Source organism: Eucyclogobius newberryi, unplaced genomic scaffold (assembly GCF_026437365.1).
Source record: "Eucyclogobius newberryi isolate DKJ021-1_F unplaced genomic scaffold, fEucNew1.0.hap1 SCAF_8, whole genome shotgun sequence".
Taxonomy (NCBI): domain Eukaryota; kingdom Metazoa; phylum Chordata; class Actinopteri; order Gobiiformes; family Gobiidae; genus Eucyclogobius; species Eucyclogobius newberryi.
This window is the reverse complement of record NW_027316500.1, coordinates 4,518,864-4,541,949: the sequence shown is the minus strand read 5'-3', so window position 1 is coordinate 4,541,949 and position 23,086 is coordinate 4,518,864. Positions and strand designations below refer to the sequence as shown.

At 42.7% G+C, this 23,086-nt stretch overlaps 1 protein-coding gene across 2 annotated transcripts in view; it reads right to left on the bottom strand.

Moving 5' to 3' along the window:
* marchf8 (membrane-associated ring finger (C3HC4) 8) overlaps positions 1–14,255 on the bottom strand; it is a 179,642-nt gene extending 165,387 nt beyond the window's left edge. The window contains exon 1 of one of the 2 annotated variants that reach the window (XM_072436559.1): positions 14,236–14,255. The gene's annotated coding sequence lies outside the window, so the exon portion shown is untranslated. The remainder of the gene's footprint in view (positions 1–14,235) is intronic. The other variant, XM_072436560.1, reaches the window with a different exon arrangement.
* Positions 14,256–23,086: the final 8,831 nt, after the last annotated feature.

Sequence of the window (23,086 nt, the reverse complement as noted above, 5' to 3'; positions counted from 1 at the left end):
ATTCCCCCTCTCTCCTCTCCCTCCTCATCTCTCCTCTCTCCCATTCCCCCTCTCTCCTCTCCCTCCTCATCTCTCCTCTCTCCCATTCCCCCTCTCTCCTCTCCCTCCTCATCTCTCCTCTCTCCCATTCCCCCTCTCTCCTCTCCCTCCTCATCTCTCCTCTCTCCCATTCCCCCTCTCTCCTCTCCCTCCTCATCTCTCCTCTCTCCCATTCCCCCTCTCTCCTCTCCCTCCTCATCTCTCCTCTCTCCCATTCCCCCTCTCTCCTCTCCCTCCTCATCTCTCCTCTCTCCCATTCCCCCTCTCTCCTCTCCCTCCTCATCTCTCCTCTCTCCCATTCCCCCTCTCTCCTCTCCCTCCTCATCTCTCCTCTCTCCCATTCCCCCTCTCTCCTCTCCCTCCTCGCTTTCCCTTCCTCCTCTCCCTCCTCTCTCTCCTCTCTCTCCCCTTCCTCCTGTCCCTCCTCTCCCTCATCTCTCCCCCTTCCTCATCTCTCCTCTCCCTCCTAGCTCTCCCCTCTCTCCTCTCTCCCCTTCCCCATCTCTCTTCTCCCTCCTCATCCCTCCTCATCCCTCCTCATCTCTCCTCTCCCTCCTCTCTCCCCTCCCCCATCTCTCCTCTCTCTCCTCTCTTCCCTCTCTCCTCTCTCCCCTTCCTCATCTCTCCTCTCCCTCCTCATCCCTCCTCATCGCTCCTCTCCCTCCTCTCTCCCCTTCCCCCTCTCTCCTCTCTCTCCTCTCTCTCCTCTCTTCCCTTCCTCCTCTCTCTCCTTCCTCCTCTCCCTCCCCTCTCTCCCCTTCCTCATCCCTCCTCTCCCTCCTTGCTCTCTCCTTTCTCCTCTCCCTCCTCGCTCTCTCCTTCCTCCTCTCTCTCCTCTCCCTCCTCTCTCCCCTTCCTCCTCTCTCTCCTCTCTCCCCTTCCCCCTCTGTCCTCTCCCTCCTCGCTCTCCCCTTCCTACTCTCCCTCCTCTCTCTCCCCTTCCTCCTCTCTCTCCCCTTCCCCCTCTCTCCTCTCCCTCCTCGCTCTCCTCTCCCTCCCTTTCCTCCTCTCTCCCCTTCCTCCTCTTTCTCCTCTCTCTCCCATTCCTCCTCTCCCTTCTCTCCCTCCACGCCCTCCTCTCTCTCCCCTTCCTCCTCTCTCCACCCCTTCCTTCTCCCTCTCCTTTCTCCCCTTCCTCCTCTCTCCTCCCCCTCTTCTCCGTTCTCTCCCTCCTCCCCCTTCTATCTCTCTTCCCCTCCTCCCCCTCCTCTCTTTTCTTAACACTCTGCACTGTGGCTTCCTCTTCCTCTCAGTGCATGTCTGCGGCTCTTGGGTTAGTTCCAGCAATAGCAGCAGCAGTAGTAATGCAGATGAAGAAGCATTGAGATAATGATATCATCAAACATGGCCGCCCACCTTAAGCAGAGCATGAGTGGGCGGGGTCAGTTGAGTCAGCGTTCTGCTCTGGACATGCATCAGAGCTGTCCCATACGCAGCCCCTCTATCAAGAGATAAGACCACTCACGAATCGACTAGTGCAGGATTTACGAGGCTCAAACCTGAACAAACACAACGACTGATCAAAAATGTGACATCGTGTTAAAGGTGTAATGCGTAACATTTCTAGTGGACAGTACGCCACTTGCTTGTCACTGTGGAGACTTCACCTGGAATGCTCCACAGTATGGATTTACCCGGCACCATAAAAGTCACACTTTTACACCTTTAAAGGAGTCAAATGGTACTAAACCTTTTTTTAATGCTATGGAATTAGTCCAGGAGCCAGCTGCCTTCTACGTGATTATTTTGCTACCTGTTTCTTAGAATGAATTGACCTTAGTGTGTAAACCTCAGGCCATTACGAGTTCAACTCTTTTGTTTCAACGGTCCCGTTTGGTCCCAGGACCCAAAGCCTCTTATTTGAACCAAGCCTCCAAAGGACTTTTTTGAAGGAGTAAAAGGTGACGCTATAATAATATTTAGAATAAAGAATAGTGACATGATGAGGAATAGAGAAATACAAAATTTTAGGTGTTTAAGCCTATGAGATTCCAGGATTAGACAATGTCCATCCATCCATCCATCCAATGTATTAAATAAAATATCAAAAAGTGGCAACATGGCATGGCATTACGGTCCCATATGTAAACTCAACTGTAACTGAGTTTTCACAAAGAACACAGTCTTTTCTTTCAGCTTGGACACATTTTAGGCTTTGTTTACCCAATAACATTTTTAATGTTAGAAAAACATTACACTAAAGAATGGTCTTCAGTTATTATTATTTAGTTATTATTCCCATCGTGTCAGCATCATTTGTACTAGATCATCCTTGATAACAATCATCTTCATTCATCATCTGAACTCAGGGCCGGCCCAAGCCTTCAGGGGGCCCTAAGCGAAAACATTTTTGGGGGCCCCTCACCACGTCATCAGAATCAGTTTTATTGCCATTGTCAGTAAACAATTCACATATGGGAACTTTCTTCAACGCAAACAAAGCGCACCAAAACTCCAGGGCATCCGTTTGCCAGTTAGTTTATTCTCAACACTTCACAAGCTCAAATATTGATAACTTAAATCCCACAATGCAACTTGGTATTCCGCTGACATCACCTCTACTCCCTGTACAAATAACACACATCCCAGATATGTTTTTGGGCGTATTTGTGGGTGTTAAGGGTCTACAGCCACATTAGCACATTAGCAGTTTAAATTAATGAACGGGGGGGTCTGGGGGCCCTCCCCCAGAGATTTTCAGACCTTTTTCATGTATTCTGGTGCATTTTAATGTGGTCCAGCCGGCTAAAGTAAGAGTAAAATGTTCAGGTTGTAATGCTATAAAATGATGATGTGATGAAACTGTGCCAGGAGAAAATTACTAAAGCTAGTTATTAATACATTAGTGTACTTAATTACTCAATACAATATTGGCTATGAAAATAATTATGATCAAATTGATTAATTTTAACTGAAAATGTAAAATTAATAGTTATCCTTACTAATTTATCTTTTACAGCTCCCAACTGTTCCTTCTTGCTAAAGTGACAAAACAAGTTATATTAAATTAAACAAATGGCATAAGCATTGCTTTATTAACAATTAACACTGATAAAACAGTGCAAACATGTTATTCCCAGAGAATGAACAGAACTAGAAGTGAAGATCCAAACCTAGCTATAGTGAAGAGACTGTGTTTCTGCAACTTTGCCACATTTATATAAAAATATATAGTATTATTTTATAACAGACACAATCATAATATGTCTGGTTATTTTTCACTATCAATTTATTATAATTTATAACAAATAGTCTAATGATGCTTTTTAAATAAATTGAAATGTTTTATTGCTCTATTAAAAGTTAATTACAATATAAATGTTTGTTCTGATCAGAACATCACACACTGGACTCCTGCATGAAACAATGCTGCGATGTGATTGGCTGATGGACCTTACGTGCATAAACCTTTATGTTCCTCTTATTGCACGTTAAGAAGTCAAAGTAAAACAGACATCACGAGTCACGATTGATCTCACACATGGTGATGTGAGAGAGAGGGACGCAAACTCAAACCCGCTCATCTCTAACTGAGGCTGCACAAGGGCCCGGGACAGGGCCCTGGGACCGGGGACAAGGGCCCGGGACAGGGGCCGCACACTGTTCACTCTAAAGTCTCACATCAGAGGTTCTGGACGAGACGGCGCTCGTCTGGACCGGATCTCCGCCTCTTAGTGACCCGGGCCATAGACGCCCCTCACCGGCCTCACCTGCAGCTCACACTCCCGGGCTGGTGTCAATGTTAAGCTTATTATCTTTCATTCAGACATATAATGCGCGGGGCAGAGCTCTCGTCGCCTCCAGCCTGAGCAAACAGTGACAGAATCGTGTTGTTTCAAACAGCAGCATTAACCGTCTCTTTGTAAGAGAAGTTCAATACCTGGAGAGTGTTGTTGAGTTTGCAGTTTCTTTACATCGTCAAGAAGTTTCTTCTTTCGTTTTTCGGCATCGGGGGGATATATTCCTCTGGACATGAGGACCACGCAGGGACCACGTTCTGTTGTGTTTATGTTTTGCTCTTCTGCTCGCGCACAATGAAGTTGCCCAATCAGCGCAGGTTTGGTGTCTTGGTTGCCAGATTGTCATTACAAATAAATGCGGTTTGTGCGTTATCTGTTACCGCTGTGTGCCCTGCCACGCCTGCAGCGCTACTACACTAGTGGCGCACGCTGCGCTTGCACTTCTCATAAGACGGGTTGCCAGGTTGGGGGCCCTATTAACGCCTCGGGGCCCTACGCGGCTGCTTAGTTCGCTTATAGGCTGGGCCGGCCCTGTCTGAACTATTCACCTCTTCCACTCTATTCAGCAGTTCGATGTGAATTATTTATTGTTGTGGTTAATTATTTATTATTTATCATCTTCTATATCGCATATTTATTTGAGTCTCTCCAGGTTGAAATGTGTATTCTTCATCTTGGTCCAAATGTCATATCTCTGTAACACTGTATGTGACGAGAGCTTCACTTTTTACTCACTCACATCATTCAGTCAGAGGCTTGGTTTTGGGGGTCCTGGGACCAAACAGGGCAATAATGAAAATGAATCATAAAGAAGCATAATGACATATGGCAGAGCTAGCTCCCAGACTATTTGGATTGTTTTGTACAGGTGCAGAGTACCGATGCTATTTGCACCTTTAGTCCCTGAGCAGGTAGATCATATAGAAATAAGTATTTGAATACTGAATTGGAAGTGTGTGAATAAATAGACAAAGTTAAACATCTATGGGGTGCACGGTGGCAAAGGCGGTTAGCGCTCTTGCCTCCCAAGAAGGAGATCATGGGTTCGATTCCCGGACCAGACCAACATCACATGGTCTCTCTGGGTGGAGTCTGCATGTTCTCCCCGTGTTACCGTGGGTTCTCCGGCTCCTCCCACCGTCCAAAGACATGCATGTGTTAGTTAAAGTTGGTGACTCTAAATTGGCCCTAGTGAATGAATGTGAGAGTGAACTGTCTGTAATGTCTATGTCTCTGTGTTGACCCTGCGACAAGTTGGCCACTGTCCAGGGTGTACCCCGCCTAAGGCCCGAAGTCACTGGGCTCAGTCACCCGCGACCCCGAAAGGGAACAAGCGGTAGAAAATGGATGGATCATATGATTCAACCAAATATTAAAATCATCCAGTCTCACACTGCACACTGTACTTACTTTCACTCTCTCTCGCTGTACATACAAAAATAGAATCAAAGTTGATGATGTATTATAAATAGTTTAAGTTTAAGTCTAGACTGAAAACATACTTCTTCTCCCTGGCATTTAGTGCAAGCTAGACAGGATTATTGTGGTATTTGATTTATTCTTGATATTTGACTCTATTATTCACACTGTATGATCACCATATCTCTTTGGTCAACTGGGGGTGTTTTAAATGTGCTAAATAAATAGACTTGAATTGAATTGAATTAGCATTAAGGGTTATAATAAGTTGGTGTAATCCCTCATTCGTCCAGGAGTGTTCCATTGTAGAAAAAAATTCAGTTGTAGTCATTTGGACAATGTCAATAACAACTAGGCTACTTTTCCACTCACTTCTAGCTCCACATGTAAAAATGTATGTTAACTGAATCAAGACATGGCTACTTTCTGGTCAGAAAATGTGTTTAGCTTGCACTAAATGTAATGGTACTTAAAAAGGACATTTTGTAAACCAAGACGTTTTAAGTTTAATTGGCTAGAACTACAAGTCCCACAGTCTTTTGCAGCAGTCACCTCCCCCGCACTGCTGCGTGTGCTGCTTGTGCAAGTGCCAAGTGGCGACGCGAGTTGTGCACTTTACAGACTTGAGAAGATGTCTGAGCGAGGAAAGAGACCTGACTCACGCAAAACTGACGTGTGGAGCACTCTGAAAAGAGTTCAAATTATTTCTCAACCAGAAATCAAACTGGTTGAATCCAATTGAGGGAAAAGCACAGACATCTTTCCCTCCATAAGAGCACAAAGTGCTCTAAGTGCATTTTTTGAAAAAACAATAGTCTATATTTCTGATAAAGTAGATTGACGTATGTCTGGCGGTATCTCCATGTTTGTTTGTGTGATTACTCCAATCCCGCACCACTGGTGGTTCATCACAATTGACTACAACAAGATGGAGTCTAACAAGATGGAGTCTGAAGAGTTTGTAAACTCACAACAACTGCAAGAGTTCATCTTGCTGACAAAGGTTAGGAACACACTGGTACAAAGGAAAGATACATTTTTTTATTTTTGTTCAAATGTGTTCTCCTTCTTTGGAACTCTTGTCTTGGAGCTCATTAGATCATTTCATAGTGTTCTCATTATGTTTGCAGTCTGTGGTTGCCATTGTCCAGTGATTCTAAAGTGTGTCCCGGGCTTCCTCATGTTCCCTTGTCTGTTCGGCCTCATGTGTGAGAGCCAGAAGCGCTCTAATCAGCAGCTTCACTCCGGGACACTGGATTGTTTTGGGTGATTCCATTCTTGTGTTCTCTGCTGGCCCCTGAACACATCCCCTGCTGCTGCGCCGCTAATGCAATAGCAAAAACACTCCCGCTGTGTCTCCTTGTCTCCTCCTGTCTGTGCTAACCCACTCTGCCTCGCCCTGGCCTGGCAGCGCGTCCCGTGAGGTCTGGGAGTGCTCCATCGATCCTGTCTTTCTCCTATGGAACATGATGTCAGGGTGTAGCTCTGTGTGGACTCATCTAACTCCAGTTGCAATAGGAATACTAAACGTCTCATGTTACACGAGCCAGGCGTGTCTGAACTACTTGTGGACACTTCAGCAATGTTGAAGCTTTTTATGACAGGTTTATTAACACATTTTAGACATTGCAGGAATAATGAAGAATCATTTTCTCAAGTTGAATGACAATAGGGTGGAAAGCATTTATTTCTTGCTGAGGTTTATTTAAGTCTGTCATCATTGCATTGCCCATTTATTATAATTAAGAAAATAGACCAAAATGGAGGATTGATTAATATCAGGAAAACATCACCATATCATCTTACCTTGCAAAATTAACTCATTAATTAACACATAATGTCCATGCCTACAAAACATCTTTGTTGCAAGTAGAAGGAATGATGATGGGCGTGAGGCTTAACAAAGGCTAAAAACGATAGCTACAAGACATGCTTTAGTGAAGGTGAAACTCTTTAAAGGACACATATTCTGCATTGACTGTAAGATACTCAAGAGCTCGTTTAAAGGACAAGAACAATTGTCCTTTAAACGAGCTCTTGAGTATCTTTGCTTTGACATCTCATGTTTTAGAACTTGTTTTAGAAATAATGCCAGTGTAGAACAATCATAAACAACCATAACCGTGCCCTTGAAACATGATGGGCATGCTAATATAAGCACGCAGTGGTAAATGACGTGATTTGTACCTGAGATGCAATGATTTGAGTAAAATCTCTGTGGTTATCTCAGAGTAGAGCTGAAAGAAGTGAATAGATATATTGTGACTAATCGCTTAATAAAACTTAATTTAGTAAATAAAATAACAGTTATGAGGTATACACAGACTTCAAAACCTGTGCTGAAGAGGCTTTTGTGACTTGCAGAGGAACATTTAGTGTTTTTAATGAGAATAATAATAATTTTGTCCGCAAGTATACTCGCTCAAGAAAGTGACATTTCTTCAGGGTCAAATTTGGTTTGATAAAATATATATTTGCAAGTAGACAATGAATTGAAAGAATAATCTTTTAAATCATGGGGGTCCAAAGTATGGCCCAAATGTGTGTTGCTAGTGAGGCTTCCTTCTAAATATGCTCAAATAACCATAACATTTTGACAGTAACACTTCTGCTCTCATAACCTCTCAGATATTTTGATGTTATGCACATTAACATTCCAAGCTTTAATAAAAGCTCATCAAGACAAAAGCAAAACAAAAGCAAAATGTTGAATGATTCATTTCATTGCCATGTTGCTCCATACAGTGCAAAATGCGGCCCTCAATGAAAATAGTTTGGATACTACTGTGTAAAGTGAACCGAATACCAGAATAATTGTGAGCTGCAGCCCTGTCTCAGAGCAGGAGGACCTCGTAAACAGGATTAAAGAAACAAGCGCGAATGAAGCTAGATACAACTCCTATGTCTCTGATGAGGAGACAATGTTTAAAAGCTAAAGAAAAAAGTACATTTTGCATAATTTGAGTCAATTGTGATAAAGGAGCACTTCCCGATTACCACCTCATGACATCAGCTGGTGAAACAGACCAGTTTGAGCTTTTGAAAATATGCAACATTACTCAAACACGAACAAAACATTATTTCATGGTTAAAAGCCCCAAAACATATAAATGTAAAGCATTTTTCAGCTATGTGTATTTTTGATTGTGGTCCACAACATAGTGCTTTGACTTGGTTCTGAAAATGACTGCTGTACGTCACCAAGGCGCTGTGCAGTTTATGTGATATATTATTATGCAAATGGAATCAGACTGTAACAGAAAGCCTTTTTATTTTGTGTACACAGCGCCACAGTTCAGCTAATGCATGGCAAAGAAAACAACGTCCTTTTAGCCCGACACAAAACAATACAAAGTCATACAAAAGTATTTTTTAAATTTACAATTTGTGTCTAAAGCAGAACGGATATTTAGTGATTTCATCTACTCTCTTTTGGACAGAACATTTACACAGCATATTTATTTTCATTTCTATCATGAAATATAGGGGCAGTTATAAAACAGATCAAAAAGAATGCACACCCCTTTGGCCACGCTTCAATAGTCATCCACCGTCGGGATATTAATATTTCATGCACTATACACAGTTCTGTAGTTGCTTTGTGAGCACTGGTGTAACAGTCATTTGTTACACTCATAAACACCACATCAATTGTACATGAAATAAAAATGACATAAAAGCAGTGCGTATCAGTCAGTCTGCAAACATGTGTCAAGTTCTCTGGTATTTGTTAAATATACTATTCAGCTGCAAATGAACTTTTCCAACACTTTAATACTGATTACCTTTCTATCGTCTACTGTTCTATTGTTTTTCTAGTCACAGATGGAGAAAATGTCAGTTATCAAGGAGATTCAGAATGAAGCAACTCCAGGTATGTTCTTGATGATGGAACAATGCTCGAACATGGTTAAAAGCTCAAAAAACTAAATTTAGCATAATATGCATTGTTGAAGTAAATTGTACACTGGACACTTTTTACCTTTACTTCACTACATTTGAGAGAAGAATATGTTCTTTATACTTCCCTACATCTTAGAATTGGACTAAAAAGTAATTTTATACAATTAATGGGGTTATTTTTAGCACGTTCATGGTGACATTCTTGCCATAGGTTTTTGAGTTCCAGTCCAGGCTGTGAGCAAACATATACATCAAATTTACCAGAAATATTAAGAAATGTATTTTAATTGTACAATTTAAACTCAGCACAATTCTGTATCAAAAAACTGTGTGCAGTACTTTTTACTTTAAAAGTACATTTTTAAACTGGTATTTCAATTGGTAAAATTGTTTTTTTATGCGCTAATTTTACATTTATTTGAGTAATGTTTGACCTTGTAATAGTACTTTTACTTAAGAAACAAAACTGAGTAGTTCTTCCACATTAAAAAGGATTTGTACAAATATTGTACAAATCCTTGAGCATTAAGACCTGCAGTTTGAAGGTTAAAATTTCACAATTTAATATCTTCTCCAAAAATATCACATTCACACACATCCCAGAGTGACCAATAAAAGTGCACCTCTCCTGTCCTCTGAGCAGATGTGATGACAGTCCGAGGTGAATGTGGCAGCTCCGAGTGGCTCAGTCCATTAACACTGCACACTCACTCTTCCTCCTCTTCCTCCTCTGCCTCCTCTGCCTCCTCTGCCTCCTCTGCCTCCTGCTCCTGTTCTCCTGTCTGCTACTCCAACACAATCATGGCTTTACTTTTCCATATCGCACCTGTCTCTGCAGCGTACACAGGAAATCCCTCATTCTGAAAACCCTGCCGACAACGCCAAAAACCCATCAGAATGTTGTGGAGGTGCATGGAGTCGAAAAATGTACCATATGATGTCAACTACAGGGCTACTATATGGACTTTTCATAATGCCTACAGGATTTGTTGGATTGTTTTTTATGTGAAAAAATATGTCTTTGAAAATTCTTCCTGACAGTTGGGCCAAGAGTAATAACTTTAGGACTTTTTCTATTTCTGTCTCGCATGTAGTAATGATGGTTTGGAGAGTATGATGTCTGTATCCACAAAAAATGGATGGCTTGAAGAAAAATTGTATGTATGAAACTAGCGGTATGCATTCTGTCCATCACAACTCAATGACAAATAAAGTCACAATTGTGTACGGATCCCTGTTTATTATATACTAGTTTAATTATATCATCATGATCAGTGATATCCATGATGAGTGTTAGATGCAGCCTTATTTCTGACTTATATCTGACTATTGGACAGCCTTTGCCATGTTCTGAGTGATCCTCTGACATACATTATACTACTAATACTAAAATAGCTACTTTGGCATACTACCCATCCCTACCTTAGAACAATAAATAGAATATAATTTACAGTTGAGGTACCAAATGTATTGCCAAGAAAGGTTTGGGTACCAAGCCTCACTAGACATTTATTGTACTGCCAACAGTGAGGACTGTAGCATCTAGAAATTAATTCAAAAGCAGCACAGCTATAAAATTAGAAACTATCGACAGCTTTGTAGTGATGCCCTCAGCACTGAAATCATCAACATAATTCCCTTTCATTCCTCGTCAAATAAAACATCTTCAAATTGTCATCTCCACCTGCTGTTATTGTGAAATTGTAAGCCCATTTTCTTTTTTGGGCTCTGCCGAAACACCAAACAGCTTGCGAATCGAAAAGGCCACATTCTGCCGCTCGCTATATTGTTCAAACATCTTGGACGGTAAACTCAAATAAAGGCAACAAGGCGATCCATATGCGCTAATCCCATGTGAGGGCGGAGGATTAGTTACACAGCGGAGGGAAAACAGCAGCTTGCATACGAATGTGGCTGTGGACACTTTAGGCATGCACACTCGGCAGATCCCACACAGACAATGGGACACTCTATACCACCCGTGATGTCATGAACAAGACAGAGGAGGACGCAAAAGAAGCAAGAAACAAAGATGTAACTTACTGTTTGAAATAGAACGTGGTAAACAATGACGGACGTGCATCGAATTATGTTTTATCACAACATAAAAGTGCTGAATTTAAGCCTGATGTACAATTACCCAGTTATTTTCAGGTGAAAAACAGAGGAAGAGTGAGACAGAAAGAAACAGAGAGGGAGAGGGAGAGAAACAACGAGAGAGAGAAAAGAGAAAGAAAGAACAAAGGAAGAAAGAGAGTAATAGAAAGAGAGACTGTTAGAAAGAGAGGTAAGGAGAGAGTGATAGAGCAAGAAAGAAAGATATAGAAGAGAGATTGATAGAAAGAGAGAGGAGAGAGAGTGATAGTTAAAAGGAGAGAAAGAGAGATTGATAGAAAGAGAGGAGAGAAAAAGAGAGAAGGAGAGAGTGATAGAAAGAAAGAAAGAAAGAAAGAGGAAAAGCGCGTAATAGAAAAAAAGAGAAAGAGTGATAGAAATAAAGTGATTAAAAGAGGGAGAAAGCGCTAGTGAGTCAAAGAGAGAAAAAGAGAGAGTGGTAGAAAGAGAGTGAGAGAGCTGATGAGCGGAGGACAGTGAAATGTGACTCTGCAGTGGATGAGAGCATGGAACAGGAGGAGCAGAGTAACTCCAGAGTGATGGACCAGTGTACGTCCATGTACATCCCATTGTCATTTATAAATATTACATACAAAGTGGATCATCTCTTAATGTTACTAAAAGGAGAAAACAGAATTCAAGTCCTTAACATACAGCATTAATATTGGTAACCCTGACAACATGCAAAGCAGAGTCAACAAATGTAATGGGTGAGTGATTTGTTAAAGGTGCACTGTGTAACTGTTGTCAAGGCGGGTCTGCCACCTGTTTGTTTGCTGAAATGTTCCACTGTGCGGCATTACACGTATCCATCTTACATTTAACCCTACATTTCTGGTGTTTTTACTTCTGAAATATACCTTAAAAGTGGGACCGAAAATTCACACATTGCACCTTTAATATCTGTGTAATATCTTCACACGTTTGCCCGATGCAGTTATATCAATATAACTGTGGCTAAACTAGACAATTGAACCACGGTATCTATTGCTGTTATTCTTTTGTCTCCAATACATTATATGACACGCATTATTTTACATTATTATCTCATATTTTGGACATTTTAAATTGCAATGTTGATCTAAAACAACTTCAAAAAAGAAACACGGTCACTGACTTCAGGTTGAAAACTGGAGCACACTGTAAACAAAACTGTAAATTCACATGACGTTGCTGAATCCTATGTGAGTCGCTGTTTAAAAATGTAAACTTAAAATGTGAGAACTAAGTAACTACATGACAGTGGGCGTGTATCAGGGTTGGTGAACATGTGGATTGTCGGAGCAATGGCGTCTTGAATGCAGGAGAATAACGATTACTCAAACACGCATGAATCATTTCAAATACACGACTTTTCAAATACACGACTTTTCAAACAGTTAAATGTGTATAACATCATCTTTTAAAGCAGAAATTCAACCAGGAAGACTCCATTTTCTCTCATTCTTTGTCGTTGCCAGCCATTCACAAACTGCTCCATCTTCAATCCTCCGACAGCAGAAGCAGCAGCAGAACCATCAGCCTCCTCAGCTCCTCTCCATCATCACCAGTGTCTAATACTCTCTCCCTTCATTCTCTGACCTCTCTAAGTGCCTGTGTTTATCCAGTCAATAAACGTTTCAGTCCACTCACTACATTGCCTCCTGGTTGAATCAAAGTAGCATATTCAGAAATGTACTACACTTACACTACAAATAGACAGATATAACACAGGCCAGACATGCGACAACCATTCTCTCCTCAGCGGCACGATGCACTGTTTATGAGTGCAGGGCCATTAAAGCACCCGATGTCCTCTTGACAGCAGCAGCACCCGCAGACAGAGCCTCCTTCAGAACAGCTTACATCACACACTTACAAGAGGGCTAACCACTCTATTGTAGAGCAGGACTGTGGAGGGACATATAGAGAGACGCAGGAATCACAAATGGCGCAACATGTACTGAAACATTCATGGGGAGAAGAGACATCCAAAGCATAACCAACATCAACTCATAACTGGTAAAAAAAAATTGCAAATATGTAATTTTTGACTATCAATGTACTAAAAAATATCAGTAGTCTATACTTCTTCAACCCAAAACCACACAGATAATAAATAACGTAGATTAGTGTTTGTTTTACTTTACTACTTAATACTAGTATGCAACATGTCTAGTGCTGCAACTGACGACTGTTTTAGTAGTCAAACGAATATTTATTATACATTTAAACGTTTAAAATACATTATCAATTAAAGGGTGAAATATGGTCCTGGTGGTCAAGCAGCAGAACATATGCGGACAGGCGGATCGATTCACAGGTACAACCATTTTCTGAATGTCCTCTCTACTCTTCACCCCCATTTTACACCATACAGTCCTATATAATAAAGCATTCGAGCAAAAGATAATTACTATATATATATGGTGACTGATGGCGTGTGAATAGGCAATCTTTACAAATAAAGAGTATATAAAGTGTATTCTGATTTTAATAGACCATTTTTGATTAAATAATATCTTTGTTAGAAGGGAAGATTACTTATTTCAGATTTTTTTTTTTTTTTTCAATTATGTCCCAAAAGAAAAAGCCCAGCCCAGGATTGTCATTTAACACTTTTTTTTTCTTCTTCATCAAAATTAAAATAAACAAGCCATAGCCAGATAATGAATTGGAAGTTTTCGAAACAGCACCGGATCATTTATTATTATTATTATTATTTTTTTAACCCACTTAATGAACCAGTTTTACCGGCCCTTGTACCAGTGTGTGAGACAAGACGAGAATATGACCGCACGTTTCCTCTTCTTCTCTTCCTTCAGTGATCGGAACTGACACAACTCAAATAACCTGCTTTTCTGTGCGTCACGCTGCAAACTCGGAACGGCTTAGTTTTATAATGAGATAACAAACTGTCTGTGAAGAAATGTCGCGAACGAGAGAACGCGTTTCAGCAGCAAATGTTCCAATCGGAGAACTTGTCATCCACCGCAGCGCGCGCGAGAAAAGGTAATAATAATAAAAAACACAGACATACCTTTCTTTAGTTCCACGACTCGTCTGTCTGCCAAAAACAGTCTCCGAATAAAATCCCACAGTCTGTCACAGTCTCTTCTTTATTTTGACGTAAAGCGTGTAAAACGGGCTGCGTCAAGTGCGGTTAAGAGAGCAAAGAGCATCCCAGTTCAGTTGTCCGAGTTCCCGAGCGGAGGAGAGAAGAAGAAGAAGAAGAAGATGAAGAAGAAGAAGAGGAGCCGCTGCCGCCTTTTGGACGAAGAATGACGACAGAAGCTTCTCGGTTCATTCGCCCAGCTCCGTACGTACGTGAGCGCGCGTGAGGCTGCCGCGTAAGTGCGTCAGCCACTTCCGCGCGTGCGATCGAACCGAAGGAGGTACAAACGGTCTCATGGGTTTAAAGGAGCGGGACGTTCCCATCTGACCATCAGTAATGGTCAGATGGGAACGTGATGGAGTGTCTTTAGGGTGGTCTCCATTATCATGTCCCAATGAAGCACAACAGACTGTCCCAATGAAGTGCTACAGACTGTCCCAAAAAAGCGCTACAGACTGTCCCAATGAAGTGCTACAGACTGTCCCAATGAAGCACAACAGACTGTCCCAATGAAGTGCTACAGACTGTCCCAATGAAGTGCTACAGACTGTCCCAAAAAAGCGCTACAGACTGTCCCAATGAAGTGCTACAGACTGTCCCAATGAAGCACAACAGACTGTCCCAATGAAGTGCTACAGACTGTCCCAAAAAAGCGCTACAGACTGTCCCAATGAAGCACAACAGACTGTCCCAATGAAGTGCTACAGACTGTCCCAATGAAGTGCTACAGACTGTCCCAATAAAGCGCTACAGACTGTCCCAATGAAGTGCTACAGACTGTCCCAATGAAGTGCTACAGACTGTCCCAATAAAGCGCTACAGACTGTCCCAATAAAGCACAACAGACTGTCCCAATAAAGCGCTACAGACTGTCCCAATAAAGCGCTACAGACTGTCCCAATGAAGTGCTACAGACTGTCCCAATGAAGTGCTACAGACTGTCCCAATGAAGTGCTACAGACTGTCCCAATGAAGTGCTACAGACTGTCCCAATAAAGCGCTACAGACTGTCCCAATGAAGTGCTACAGACTGTCCCAATGAAGTGCTACAGACTGTCCCAATGAAGTGCTACAGACTGTCCCAATAAAGCACAACAGACTGTCCCAATAAAGCGCTACAGACTGTCCCAATGAAGTGCTACAGACTGTCCCAATGAAGTGCTACAGACTGTCCCAATGAAGTGCTACAGACTGCCCCAATAAAGCGCTACAGGCTCTCCCAATAAAGTGCTACAGACTGTCCCAATGAAGCACAACAGACTGTCCCAATAAAGTGCTACAGACTGTCCCAATGAAGCACAACAGACTGTCCCAATGAAGTGCTACAGACTGTCCCAATGAAGTGCTACAGACTGTCCCAATGAAGTGCTACAGACTGTCCCAATAAAGCGCTACAGACTGTCCCAATAAAGCGCTACAGACTGTCCCAATGAAGTGCTACAGACTGTCCCAATAAAGTGCTACAGACTGTCCCAATGAAGTGCTACAGACTGTCCCAATAAAGCGCTACAGACTGTCCCAATGAAGTGCTACAGACTGTCCCAATAAAGTGCTACAGACTGTCCCAATGAAGTGCTACAGACTGTCCCAATGAAGTGCTACAGACTGTCCCAATAAAGCGCTACAGACTGTCCCAATGAAGTGCTACAGACTGTCCCAATGAAGTGCTACAGACTGTCCCAATAAAGCGTTACAGACTGTCCCAATAAAGCGCTACAGACTGTCCCAATGAAGTGCTACAGACTGTCCCAATAAAGTGCTACAGACTGTCCCAATGAAGTGCTACAGACTGTCCCAATAAAGCGCTACAGACTGTCCCAATGAAGTGCTACAGACTGTCCCAATGAAGTGCTACAGACTGTCCCAATAAAGCGCTACAGACTGTCCCAATAAAGCACAACAGACTGTCCCAATAAAGCGCTACAGACTGTCCCAATAAAGCGCTACAGACTGTCCCAATAAAGCGCTACAGACTGTCCCAATGAAGTGCTACAGACTGTCCCAATGAAGTGCTACAGACTGTCCCAATAAAGCGCTACAGACTGTCCCAATGAAGTGCTACAGACTGTCCCAATGAAGTGCTACAGACTGTCCCAATAAAGCGCAACAGACTGTCCCAATAAAGCGCTACAGACTGTCCCAATGAAGTGCTACAGACTGTCCCAATGAAGTGCTACAGACTGTCCCAATGAAGTGCTACAGACTGTCCCAATAAAGCGCTACAGACTGTCCCAATAAAGCGCTACAGACTGTCCCAATAAAGCACTACAGACTGTCCCAATAAAGCACAACAGACTGTCCCAATAAAGTGCTACAGACTGTCCCAATGAAGTGCTACAGACTGCCCCAATAAAGTGCTACAGACTGTCCCAATGAAGTGCTACAGACTGTCCCAATGAAGTGCTACAGACTGTCCCAATGAAGTGCTACAGACTGTCCCAATAAAGCACAACAGACTGTCCCAATAAAGCGCTACAGACTGTCCCAATAAAGCGCTACAGACTGTCCCAATAAAGCACTACAGACTGTCCCAATAAAGCACAACAGACTGTCCCAATAAAGTGCTACAGACTGTCCCAATGAAGTGCTACAGACTGCCCCAATAAAGTGCTACAGACTGTCCCAATGAAGTGCTACAGACTGTCCCAATGAAGTGCTACAGACTGTCCCAATAAAGCGCTACAGACTGTCCCAATAAAGCACTACAGACTGTCCCAATAAAGCACAACAGACTGTCCCAATAAAGCGCTACAGACTGTCCCAATGAAGTGCTACAGACTGTCCCAATAAAGCGCTACAGACTGTCCCAATAAAGCGCCACAGACTGTCCCAATAAAGTGCTACAGACTGTCCCAATGAAGTGCTACAGACTGTCCCAATGAAGTGCTACAGACTGTCCCAATGAAGTGCTACAGACTGTCCCAATAAAGCGCTACAGACTCTCCCAATAAAGTGCTACAGACTGTCCCAATGAAGTGCTACAGACTGTCCCAATGAAGTGCTACAGACTGTCCCAATAAAGCGCTACAGACTGTCCCAATAAAGCGCTACAGACTGTCCCAATAAAGCACAACAGACTGTCCCAATAAAGCGCTACAGACTGTCCCAATGAAGTGCTACAGACCGTCCCAATAAAGCGCTACAGACTGTCCCAATGAAGTGCTACAGACTGTCCCAATAAAGCGCTACAGACTGTCCCAATGAAGTGCTACAGACTGTCCCAATAAAGCGCTACAGACTGTCCCAATGAAGTGCTACAGACTGTCCCAATGAAGTGCTACAGACTGTCCCAATGAAGTGCTACAGACTGTCCCAATGAAGTGCTACAGACTGTCCCAATAAAGCGCTACAGACTGTCCCAATAAAGCGCTACAGACTGTCCCAATAAAGCGCTACAGACTGTCCCAATAAAGCGCTACACACTGTCCCAATAAAGCACTACAGACTGTCCCAATAAAGCACAACAGACTGTCCCAATAAAGTGCTACAGACTGTCCCAATGAAGTGCTACAGACTGTCCCAATAAAGCGCTACAGACTGTCCCAATGAAGCACAACAGACTGTCCCAATGAAGTGCTACAGACTGTCCCAATGAAGTGCTACAGACTGTCCCAATGAAGTGCTACAGACTGTCCCAATGAAGTGCTACAGACTGTCCCAATGAAGTGCTACAGACTGTCCCAATAAAGCGCTACAGACTGTCCCAATAAAGCGCTACAGACTGTCCCAATAAAGCGCTACAGACTGTCCCAATAAAGCGCTACACACTGTCCCAATAAAGCACTACAGACTGTCCCAATAAAGCACAACAGACTGTCCCAATAAAGTGCTACAGACTGTCCCAATAAAGCGCTACAGGCTCTCCCAATAAAGTGCTACAGACTGTCCCAATAAAGCGCTACAGACTCTCCCAATGAAGTGCTACAGACTGTCCCAATAAAGCGCTACAGGCTGTCCCAATGAAGCACAACAGACTGTCCCAATGAAGCACAACAGACTGTCCCAATGAAGTGCTACAGACTGTCCCAATGAAGCACAACAGACTGTCCCAATGAAGTGCTACAGACTGTCCCAATAAAGCGCTACAGGCTGTCCCAATGAAGCACAACAGACTGTCCCAATGAAGCACAACAGACTGTCCCAATAAAGTGCTACAGACTGTCCCAATAAAGTGCTACAGACTGTCCCAATGAAGTGCTACAGACTGTCCCAATGAAGTGCTACAGACTGTCCCAATAAAGCGCTACAGGCTGTCCCAATGAAGCACAACAGACTGTCCCAATGAAGCACAACAGACTGTCCCAATGAAGTGCTACAGACTGTCCCAATGAAGCACAACAGACTGTCCCAATAAAGCGCTACAGACTGTCCCAATGAAGTGCTACAGACTGTCCCAATGAAGTGCTACAGACTGTCCCAATGAAGTGCTACAGACTGTCCCAATGAAGTGCTACAGACTGTCCCAATAAAGCGCTACAGGCTCTCCCAATAAAGTGCTACAGACTGTCCCAATAAAGCGCTACAGACTGTCCCAATGAAGCACAACAGACTGTCCCAATGAAGTGCTACAGACTGTCCCAATGAAGTGCTACAGACTGTCCCAATGAAGTGCTACAGACTGTCCCAATAAAGCGCTACAGGCTGTCCCAATGAAGCACAACAGACTGTCCCAATGAAGCACAACAGACTGTCCCAATGAAGTGCTACAGACTGTCCCAATGAAGCACAACAGACTGTCCCAATAAAGCGCTACAGACTGTCCCAATGAAGTGCTACAGACTGTCCCAATGAAGCGCTACAGACTGTCCCAATAAAGCGCTACAGACTGTCCCAATAAAGCGCTACAGACTGTCCCAATAAAGCGCTACAGACTGTCCCAATAAAGCGCTACAGACTGTCCCAATAAAGCGCTACAGACTGTCCCAATAAAGCACAACAGACTGTCCCAATGAAGTGCTACAGACTGTCCCAATAAAGCGCTACAGACTCTCCCAATAAAGTGCTACAGACTGTCCCAATGAAGTGCTACAGACCGTCCCAATAAAGCGCTACAGACTGTCCCAATAAAGCGCTACAGACTGTCCCAATGAAGTGCTACAGACTGTCCCAATGAAGTGCTACAGACTGTCCCAATGAAGTGCTACAGACTGTCCCAATGAAGTGCTACAGACTGTCCCAATAAAGCGCTACAGACTGTCCCAATAAAGCGCTACAGACTGTCCCAATAAAGCGCTACAGACTGTCCCAATAAAGCGCTACACACTGTCCCAATAAAGCACTACAGACTGTCCCAATAAAGCACAACAGACTGTCCCAATAAAGTGCTACAGACTGTCCCAATGAAGTGCTACAGACTGTCCCAATAAAGCGCTACAGGCTGTCCCAATAAAGCGCTACAGACTGTCCCAATAAAGCGCTACACACTGTCCCAATAAAGCACTACAGACTGTCCCAATAAAGTGCCACAGACTGTCCCAATAAAGCGCTACAGACTGTCCCAATGAAGCACAACAGACTGTCCCAATGAAGTGCTACAGACTGTCCCAATGAAGTGCTACAGACTGTCCCAATGAAGTGCTACAGACTGTCCCAATGAAGTGCTACAGACTGTCCCAATAAAGCGCTACAGACTGTCCCAATAAAGCGCTACAGACTGTCCCAATAAAGCGCTACAGACTGTCCCAATGAAGTGCTACAGACTGTCCCAATAAAGCGCTACAGACTGTCCCAATAAAGCACAACAGACTGTCCCAATAAAGTGCTAGAGACTGTCCCAATGAAGTGCTACAGACTGTCCCAATGAAGCACAACAGACTGTCCCAATGAAGTGCTACAGACTGTCCCAATGAAGTGCTACAGACTGTCCCAATGAAGTGCTACAGACTGTCCCAATAAAGCGCTACAGACTGTCCCAATGAAGCACAACAGACTGTCCCAATGAAGTGCTACAGACTGTCCCAATGAAGTGCTACAGACTGTCCCAATGAAGTGCTACAGACTGTCCCACTAAAGCGCTACAGGCTGTCCCAATGAAGCACAACAGACTGTCCCAATGAAGCACAACAGACTGTCCCAATGAAGTGCTACAGACTGTCCCAATAAAGCACAACAGACTGTCCCAATAAAGTGCTACAGACTGTCCCAATGAAGTGCTACAGACTGTCCCAATGAAGCACAACAGACTGTCCCAATGAAATGCTACAGACTGTCCCAATGAAGTGCTACAGACTGTCCCAATGAAGTGCTACAGACTGTCCCAATAAAGCGCTACAGACTGTCCCAATGAAGCACAACAGACTGTCCCAATGAAGTGCTACAGACTGTCCCAATGAAGTGCTACAGACTGTCCCAATGAAGTGCTACAGACTGCCCCACTAAAGCGCTACAGGCTGTCCCAATGAAGCACAACAGACTGTCCCAATGAAGCACAACAGACTGTCCCAATGAAGTGCTACAGACTGTCCCAATGAAGCACAACAGACTGTCCCAATAAAGCGCTACAGACTGTCCCAATGAAGTGCTACAGACTGTCCCAATGAAGTGCTACAGACTGTCCCAATGAAGTGCTACAGACTGTCCCAATAAAGCGCTACAGACTGTCCCAATAAAGCGCTACAGACTGTCCCTCTTGATTTCAGAACTAAAACTCCAGCCATGGATACGATACATAAATACCTCTGGAACATTCCTCTGGCTACAGGGAAAGGGAAATCACTAAGAAATGGATGATTCAAAACACAACTGGACCATCATTATCATTGACGTTTAAAAGATGGAGAAGATTACACCGTTTAGTTTGGACTCACTTATATTATATGTTATATATTGATGACAGAGACAACTGAATGCTATGGTCAAGCTAATATGCTGATCTGTAGATTAGGTACATGCTCAACACCAGTTAAGACCAAACCTGCACCCACACGTGTACTGCTCACTTATGGAGGCGTTACAAACAGAGTCGCACGAAGAGCCTAATGTGGCGTGTAATGACAACATGTGGATGTGTCCGTCTGTCCTGCAGTACTGCGCAGACTCAGTGCAGTACTTTTCCAGTATGTGTCTTTTGTCTTTGTTGTTGTTTGTCTGTGTGCTGTCTACTATTTGAAGTGAGTGTCTGAAATAAAGCTGATGATGGTGATGTTTGTATCTCTCTGTGTCTCGTTTTTGTTCTCATCTTGTTGTTTTGTGTATTCAAAAAAATATATAATAAATTAAATAAGATAGAGATACCTTTTAAAGGACATATATAGTAATGCTAATATTATTTTTGAGCTTTAACATGTTATAAAGTGGCTCCTTTGTCAAATACATTTATCTTCATTCACTCTTGGGTTATCCTGTTTACGACGGCCTCTTGCTCTGAGCTTCATTCATGCTTTGTTTCAATCTTGCCCAGATTGTGACTTCAAGGGAAGAAGGTTTTGTTCTTTTGTTTATTACGTGTTGTGCATACCTGGTGTTTGACTTATGGTGCTGTCTTGGTCCTCCAGCTGCTTCTACTGTGTTTTGTCTTCTTCGTGTGATGCCCGTCATTCCCTTATATAAATACAGGGGTCGCTGCCTCTTCCCAGTGCAAGGACCGTGTTGGAAGAGGGTCAGTCATCGTTTGTATTCCTATTTTTAAGTCAGTTTATTATTTTGTCTGTACCATTGTAATAACATGTTCTAAGTTTAAGTTAAGTAAGGTTTTATTGAGCTTTGATATTACTCTGTTGTTCCGCTGTGGCTCCTCAATGAACTAGAAGACATTTTTTCCATGGTTAATTCCCATCCATAAACCATTACAGTCTATGTTCCCATCGCTGCCAGTAGATGGTGCGCTAACACCAAATATTAGTACAAAGAGTGTATCTGACAGAAAATGTGTTCTACCCATAGGCATTATTTTAGTTCTAAAACATGAAATGCAAATGGTAAAGCACAAAGGTACTCAAAAGCATGTTTAAAGGCCAATAACAATACGAACAATACATTATACTTGTCCTTTAAAAGTCCAAAACTGTGCTCCCATAACTGAGCTTTTAACAATGTGATATTTATTATACTGCTCCATCATGAAAATGAATGTTGCTCCCTAGCTGTGGTTACTGAAAGTTTTCAGACCACCTTTAACTCTTTCCATTGAATTGTTCGATACAAAATCTGAAGAAATTATCTTTTATTCTAGAATTCTGACTCTAACAAACCAGCATGGCCTTCACAACCTGACACCACCGACAACAGTCAGATGGATATGCAAATGAAATGAGATGTTGGGTCATCTCTTTTTTAGATTTTGTGGCCCATAGAATTTATTGACAGGAAAGTATAGTGTGAAATGGGGGACAGAGAGAAGGGAGGACATGCAGTCGGGAATCGAACTCACCACACAGCGGCCGGCTGCACTTGGAGCCTGGAATACATTCATTCATTTCATTCATTTTATTTATTTAGACAAGGAAAACCCAATGAGAAAAGTTCTCTTTTTCACCTATTAAAGCACAACAGAAAATAAACAAACAAACACACACATGATACTAAAACACAAATAGAACATTCAATCAAATTAACCAATACATAAAAACATATTTACACATACAATATGATATACAATTATAATTATATGATTTAATTTCAAATGTCTCTGTGCTTTGTTGAAAGCCTTTTTTCCTGTCTCTGTGTTGATACGATGGGATTGTAAGATAAACATGTCCTGAGATCTGAGAACGGTGAATACGTGAACTAAAGTGCAAGAAACCTGAGCCTTTTACACAAACACAAGACAGAGCTGTTC